Raw genomic sequence first — 8,430 nt, forward strand, 5'->3', positions numbered from 1 at the left:
TCTGTATGGTGACAGATGGTAACTAGGCTTATCATGGGGGCCATCACTGTGATGTACACCCGAAATGAATAGGCTATAGTAAGTCAACTATACTTAAATTAAAAAATAAAAGTGGTTTTTTGTTTTGAGAGAGATTATCCAAAACATTTTCCTGAAGTTTGCATAAACACTAATTTCAGGGCGTGTTTTTAAAAATCACTCTTTTTATGTGTATATTACTGGACATACAGTTGACAAAGTGGATAGAAACCAAATAAGGTCAAAGTGGAAGTCCCTCTTCAAGATAGTAACTCTCACTGTAATTTATTGGTCATTTTAACCTCAAACTACAAATATTTACAGCCAGCGCAAGGTCAATTTTTGTCTTTTGCAACATTTTCTGGGCTGTGAAGTTGGGAAAGCTGTCGTGTTCACTTGGTTTCTATGACCCATGTCTCTTGAAAGTTTTCTTATAATCTTCTGTTCTGTTGTGAAGTTGTAAATAAATGCTTCATTAAGTGTCATCTTTTCCTTTGAAAACAAAAACATCTGGCTTATTTCAAGAACTTCAGTGTTTCTTAATCCTACACAAAGAACCACCTCACAGCTGCACTTGCTCATAAACAGAGGTCAGGGAGGGGATGTGTCAAAATGATACATTCTAGGATATAGTGCTATAGAGTTATATAAAATAATCAATACAGTGGTCTAAAAAAACAGATTTACAAAGGTCAAATTCATTTATATCAAGAATACTGACGGGAGGGGTGCCTGGGTGGCTCAATGGGTTAAGCAGCTGCCTTCAGCTCAGGTCATGATCCCAGGGTCCTGGAATTGAGCCCCACCTCTCCTCCCCCACCTCTCTGCTCAGCAGGGAGCTTGCTTCTCCCTCTCGCTCTGTGCTTTCTCTCTCTCTCTCTCAAATAAATAAGTAAAATCTGGAAAAAAAAAAAAAAGAATACTGATGGGAATAAAGTTGCTTTTCTAAGTGAAAAAAAATAAAGTAGTGCATGACAAGGACTTTTGTTCTCATCTGCCCAGTTAGAAAGTATTTAAAAAAAACTCCCATCTGCTGCAACTTGAGAATGAGTTCCGTTCCACCTTAGAATTTTAGAGTGCATGAACTCTAGAGGTTATCTTGTTCAACATTATTTCTTCTTTATCTTATTTTTGTTTTTCATAAGCAGATGATAAGCACTAGGACCAGACCGGAGGAGGACTGATCTAATATTGACTCAGATCCTGTTAAAGTGCAAAAGATAACAGATAGTAGGGAAGCCTTTTTTGGGCCACCTACATGCTAAAGCTGGGTCATGTGAGACAGTCTTCAGATCCAGAACTCTGCAAAGTGATGGGGGGGGGGGTCTAACAATGAGTAGTCAGCTGCTGTACATATTATTATTAACAATCATAATTGTTCATCTACAGAGGACTCCTGGACATTTTATAACCTTCTTGTATTTTGCCAACAGTATGAAATATAGGAATTACCTGCGTATGTAGATGAGTACACGAAGGCTTAAAGAGGTGATGAAAATCAAGCAACTAATCTATGATGACATTGATACCATATTTTACTCTCAACCATGAAATCCAGTATCTCCACACTGTGTTCTACGGTGCCTAGAGAAGAAAGAATTCCATGGCCAAATATGATGGGGAAATGTTGCATACTGGATGATTCACGATGCACATTAGCACAGTAAGAGTTCTGAAAGATACTGCAGAAAAAAATTAAAGCACACATTAAACAGTTTAACTTTATTCAACCTTGAATTTATCAAACTAATTTGACCACCAAATTCTTTTTCTCGTGGAGCAGCTATTAATATCTCAGAGTTTCTAATAGGGCAGTTTGAGTGATGCTTCACTAATGATGGGGTTCAGGACATGCTACTTCAAAATATGGCGTATTGAATATTTTAAACTGGAGGAGTTTGAGAAAACAGTAGAAGCAAGATCATTCTGACCTTTCCCCCCACCACCACCCTTCTCCTCTGAAACAGGTCATGGAACTCTTCTGTGAGAGGTGCCTTCCCTTATCCTGGAGGAAGGGAACATTCTTATATCTGCGACAAAGGGGCACTGAGAAGAATCCTAACAATCGGGACTTGCTAAGTTTCCCCCAATTCACTATGATTGCCTCAGGCTCTCTGATCTAACATTATTTCTACAGGACTGTTCAGTCTTCATTAAACCTGTTTCCTTGGGTCTTCATTTCTTTTTGAATGTTCCCACGTCACATAAAACTTATATTAAAGGCAAATTTGTAGGCTTTTCTCCTGCTAATCTCTTTGTCGGTTTAAATTTCAGACCCAGCCAGGGACCCTAAGAACATACAGGGAAACTTTTTCCTTCCCTACACTAAATTATACCATCTCCTAATATAAAAACTATTGAATATCTCTAAAGTAGTCAGTGAATATTATGTCACACATGAGATGCCCTGGACATCTCATGTAAATCTGCATTGCGTGATATGAGATGTTTATTACGTTACGTATTTACCTCCCCCACCAGATGGTAAGGAACTCCTCCCAGGCTTTTCTATAAATTCACACAAGCACACAAGCGCACACACACACACACCACTTATGTAGTACAGTATAATGTGTGCTGTGAAGAGGTAACAGACAGGAACTAGCGAAACACCAAGGAGGGAGTGGTGTCCCCCTCACCCCTCCATCTCGGGAAGTCAGTTACTTCTATAGAAGAAGTGGAGATTGAGTTAACTCTTAAAGTTATAGGAGGCCAACTGAAACCAAGGGTCCGGTGAAAACCAGAGGCATGAAACAATTTAAGGAGGCACCAAGACTTTTGTGGGCATGCAAATGAGGAAACTACCTGAAATCCATTATATTATGCCCTGCCTTTTAGAAAAGGTGTTGGACCTCAAGCTTATAATACTGTTGCCAAAATTCTGGTGACCTGGTTTGCAGTTCCTCTTTGGGGAAATTAGAATACTTATAACACTCCCAGCATTGTGCAAGATCCTGAGGGATTCAAGAGGTTTGCAACTGAAATATATAAAAGTAAATGAATGCTGCTAAGGAAGCTCATCATAAATGTTCTCACCACCAAAAAGAGACGGTCATTATGTGATGGGACGAAGGTGTTAAGGGAAACACTGTGGTAGTAATCATTTTGCAATATATGAGGATATCAAATCAACAAGATGTACACCTAAAACTTACACAATTTTATATGCCAATTTTATCTCAATAAAGCTGGAAAAGATAAAATAGAAAGCAGGGACGCCTGGGTGGCTCAGTTGGTTAAGCAGCTGCCTTCAGCTCAGGTCATGATCCCAGAGTCCTGGGATCGAGTCCTGCATCGGGCTCCTTGCTCATCAGGGAGCCTGCTTCTCCCTCTGCCTCTGCCTGCCATTCTGTCTGCCTGTGCTTGCTCTCTCTCCCTCTCTCTCTCTGACAAATAAATAAATAAAATCTTTAAAAAAAAATAGAAAGTAGCTGATTTTTTAAAAAGTAAAGCAAAATAAGTATACTGTTCCTTACTCTTCTATCAAGCAAGCAATACTACACAGCTGGAGCATGATTTTGATATCGGATGGGGGTTTAAGTGCCAATTTCAAGTTACTGAGAATTCCCCCCACCTCGGTTTTCTCATCTGTAAAATGAGATACATGGTACATGTCAAGGGCTAAGCACAGTGCCTGACCCACGCACGATCAGCTCAGTAAATAGTGTCTGTTACCATTTTATACACTGAAGAGATTTCCTTTTCCATTTTTTTTTCTTACACATTTCTTCTCCTTTGTCTTCCCACCTATAGAACTACATTTAAGGGGCACATGGGTGGCTCAGTGGGTTAAGCCTCTGCCTTTGGCTCAGGTCATGATCTCAGGGTCCTGGGATAGAGCCCTGCATGGGGCTCTCTGCTCAGCAAGGAGCCTGCTTCCCCCTCTCCTGCTGCCTGCCTTTCTGCCTACTTGTGATCTATCTCTCTCTCTCTCTCTCTCTCTGTCAAATAAATAAATAAAATCTTAGAAAAAAAAAAAGAACTACTTCTTTTTTTTTTTTTTAAAGATTTTATTTATTTATTTGACAGAGAAATCACAAGTAAGCAGAGAGGCAGGCAGAGAGAGAGGAGGAAGCAGGCTCCCTGCCGAGCAGAAAGCCCGATGCGGGGCTCGAACCCAGGACCTGGGATCATGACCTGAGCCGAAGGCAGCGGCCCAACCCACTGAGCCACCCAGGCGCCCCAAAAAAGAACTACTTCTAAGACAAAATCTTTTTTTTTTTTTTGCCATCACCTATAGTTACTAGTCCAATAACTATACCTAGTACATGCTATATAGCTACTTATTTCTAACTAGTGGTTAGATGCAAGAAGAGAAGTTAAATATTTGGACCCAATGTTATAACCCCTTTGTCTGAGTTTTCGTATTAGTATGTATGAATAAGTTTACATAAGTAAATAAAATAGTGTGAGATAGATCAAACATTAAAAAAAAAAAAAAAAAAAAAGTTAAGCAGTGCCTGGGTGGCTCAGTCTATTAAACATCTGTCTGCCTTCATCTCAGGTCATGATGCCAGGGCCCTGGGATAGAGCCCAAATTCAGCTCCCTGCTCAGCAGGGAGCCTGCTTCTCTCTCTCTCTCTGGCTCCCTCTGCTTGTGTTCTCTCTCTCTCTCTCTGTGTCAAATAAATAAAATCTTAAAACAGAACAAAAGTTAATCCAAGGAAAATAATAATAATAATAATAATAATAGGGGTGCCTGGGTGGCTCAGTGGGTTAAAACCTCTGCCTTCAGCTGAGTCATGATCCCAGGGTCCAGGGCTTGAGCTCCACATAGGGCTCTCTGCTCAGCAGGGAGCCTGCTTTCCCCTCTCTCTCTCTTTGTCTCTCTGAATACTTGTAATCTCTGTCTGTCAAATAAATAAATACAATCTTTTTAAAAAAATAATAATAATAAAGAAAAAAGGACATTAACTTCTTGAATCTTCCCTGGGCCACTCATTTATCATGTAAACATAATTGATCAGTTAGAAAATTTTGTTTTAAGTATTTAGAAAATGAAGCTACTGTCTTTGACAACACTGTAAAGGGGAACAATTAAGTGTTTTACTCATGAACTAGAGGCTCAAAAATAAGCATCAACTCTTAATATCCAAGCCTGGAGGACAGCAAACAGTAAACTTCAATCATATATTAAGGAAATTAAAGAAATCTAAGAATATTGCTGGCATTTTCTTGCTTTGCTTGTCTAGTTGCAAACCGAATATTTCTTCTGACAGAACTCTCCTAGGCTGAACTGATGAAAGGATTAACCAAACTGTTAGGCTTGAACTTAAAAATCACAAGAGAGAAAAAAAACTCAAAGAATCTTGAGATTCTCAGGGTGTTTTAAAAGAACATAGCCTCAGAATGTTGGGAAAATCAAAATATTAAATTCTGATTGTGTTATCACCAAAATTCCCAAATGAGAAAGAATCAGTCAGGCAAAGCTTCCAAATAAATTAATGTAGCTTATCAGGGAGGTCAGCTGTTAAGAGAACATGAATAAACATAAACATAACAGCTTAAAAACAGCTTTAAAGATGTTAGAAGAAATTTATTTTGCTTACTATTTTTGTTTTTTGATTTGGGAATTTCTAGTTTGTTTATGTCTGAGGGGCTATTTGGGGAGTTATAGAAATTGCCAAGAAGCAAGATTTGGGGTGGTGCTTTGGTAAGTTGTTTCTGATTATTTCTTTGGTTTAAATAGTAACCCACAAGAGGTGTCAAATCATTGCAACAAGGAAAGTCACTGATGGAATCATCATATAAATAACATAACAGGCAAAGGAGTTCAACATCTTGTTTTAAATTAAGTTTGTTTTCTTGGTATTAGTGAACCTAGTTAGATATAAGAATATAATTTCCACTAAGATATATCTCAGTATAGTGTACAATATTTGTAGATTTTCCTTGCAGCGTGTACCAAATTATAAGAAAGAGAAAACGTGGTTGTGGGCAAAAGGACATCCAGTAGACTAATACTTAGCAAACTTTAATGTCCATATGGATCTGAGGATCTTGCAAACATGCAGATCCTGATTCCACAGGTTTAGGGTGAAGGTTCTGTATTTCAGACATTGGTAGGCGATACTGGTGATTCTGGTTCTTGGACTGTACTCTGAGTAGGGAAGCTGTAGACTAATCAGTTCACTGAAAGAAGAGAGAGTGACCAGAAATGGTCATTCCAGTGGAAGGGTACTGTCTACTGTGGGGCTCTCCTTGTCCTGGCTTAGCCAGTGAACATAGGGCTCTTTTCCTGTTTTCCAGCCTGGTGGGTGCATCCATGGACGGAAGGCTAGGAATTACCAGGGGCTCATGGTAGAAAGAGCAACAGCTGTTCCTGTCTTCCATGCTGTCTCCTTGAGAGAACAATGGCTCCTTATCAGCAATGAGGCTGCCACCACAGCTATTCTAAAATGGAAAGGAAGGAATAAACCATGGGGGTGAACAGGTCAAGATGATGCAAAAACTGGAAAGAGGAAGTAAGGAGAAGTCAGCAGGGGGGAAGGTAAGAGTAAGACTAGTGTATCTGAGAAACATTCTTTCCCCCTTCATTAATTATTCATTTCAATTTATTCTAAATATATTGTCCAAGATAGAATGATCTCACACACAGCATTCATTTTAATAACATAATATCTACTGGGGCATTTTGGTGATGTTGGAACATAAAACCAGAGGCAATTCATCCCTTCAGCCCTTAAACTCCTCCAGAAAAAATTACAAATAAAAACAGGTTTTATCCCTAATAAAAATAAAACAAAAAATTGTCCTTTGGATCTTCTTGCTTGGTTGGTCCCTTATTGCTTATGAATTGGAATGGAAATATTAAAGCCTTTTGGGAGGTTGACCTCAGCTGTTTTCCAACCCTTTGAAGAATAAGAAGTCTAGTTTTGGTGCCAATACTGAAAGCAAAGTTTTCTCAGGTGGGTGAACAACGGCTGGTACATTGCCTGTCACTACCTTAAAACCACCAGGAGAACCAGGCTGAGTCTCTGCTCTGACCCTTCCTAGCTCTGTGAACTTGGGCGTATGGAATGGGTCTGGCATATAATAGTTGCTCAAAAAAATGTGAGTTCTGACCATATCCCCTTTTAACTTTCTGAAACTCAGTTTCTCAGTTTCCTCAGATGCAAAATGAAGATAATAATGTTTACCTGACAATTATATAGGGTGTTTTGTGAGGATTAATGAACTAATATTCATAAAAATGCTGTTTGAACAGTAAATGCAAAGTAAAATAATATTATCAATATTGGCTACTGGTCTGAAGCTCCAATTAGAAGAATTGATTTTCAGGGGTGATTGTGGGGTAGGAGAAAATATCTAAACAAGTTAAATAAAATTTAAGATCTCATGGGGTCACGAAGGCAATTATACATAACCACCCGGGATGTATACTGTACAAGGCCTGCTGGTGTTCCCTAGGATTGCTCAGTGTGTGCTGGGGAGGGATTCAAGACTTGCTTTGTTGCTGGTCTAGAATTGGACAGAACAAGTAAGAACAAGTCAATCAAATAAGAAGCCTAAGATCCATTCATTCTCTCTCTGTCTCAACTATTTTTGTCATATTATCTTATGAACTTTACATAGGAAAGACATAATTGCTGACTGGCATTTTTGTGATGTAGTCTCCTCCGTCCTTCTACCCTGAAGCTACCTCAGGCAACAATGCAATCTTCTCTGCTCCTCACAGAGCTCCCTTCTGTGGCCACCACCCTGATCTGCTCTCCACCGAGGGACAATGGGATGAGATGGCCCAGCTCTCTTAAAACCCCACTTCAGGGGCGCCTGGGTGGCTCAGTGGGTTAAGGCCTCTGCCTTCGGCTCGGGTCGTGGTCCCGGGATCCTGGGATCGAGCCCCACATCGGGCTCTCTGCTCCGCGGGTAGCCTGCTTCCTCCTCTCTTTCTCTCTGCCTTCCTCTCTGCTTGTGATCTCTGTCTGTCAAATAAATAAATAAAATCTTTAAAAACAAACAAACAAACAAACAAAAAAACCCACTTCAAACGTTCTTTATTCTTGTGCCACAGTCAGTGTCTCCTTCCCTCCACACATTCTTGCCTTAAAATTCACAGTGGGTTGTTTCAGTTCCCCGAGAATTTTCATGATGGCTAATTTACATTCGGAATTTACCCTGTTAACGATTCCCTTTGTCCTTTCATCCTGAACACCACTGCCAGAATATTCTCCTAAAAGTGTTACTTTTATCACGTCATTCCACACCTTAGCCCTTGCCGATGACATCTAACATACCCAGCCCAAACTCCAGAGTGCAAGACCTACCCTTCTTCCATGATCCCCACCCCAAACTGTTTGCACAACAGGCTGGCTATAGCTTTCTTTTTAACTTTAGTATTTATTACTCCCCTTCTCCGTATCCAACAAATTACTCAGCTATCCAGCTCCAGAATGCTCTTATCAACGAACT

This window comes from Lutra lutra, chromosome 3, assembly GCF_902655055.1.
Source record: "Lutra lutra chromosome 3, mLutLut1.2, whole genome shotgun sequence".
In the NCBI taxonomy this organism is placed as follows: Eukaryota; Metazoa; Chordata; class Mammalia; order Carnivora; family Mustelidae; genus Lutra; species Lutra lutra.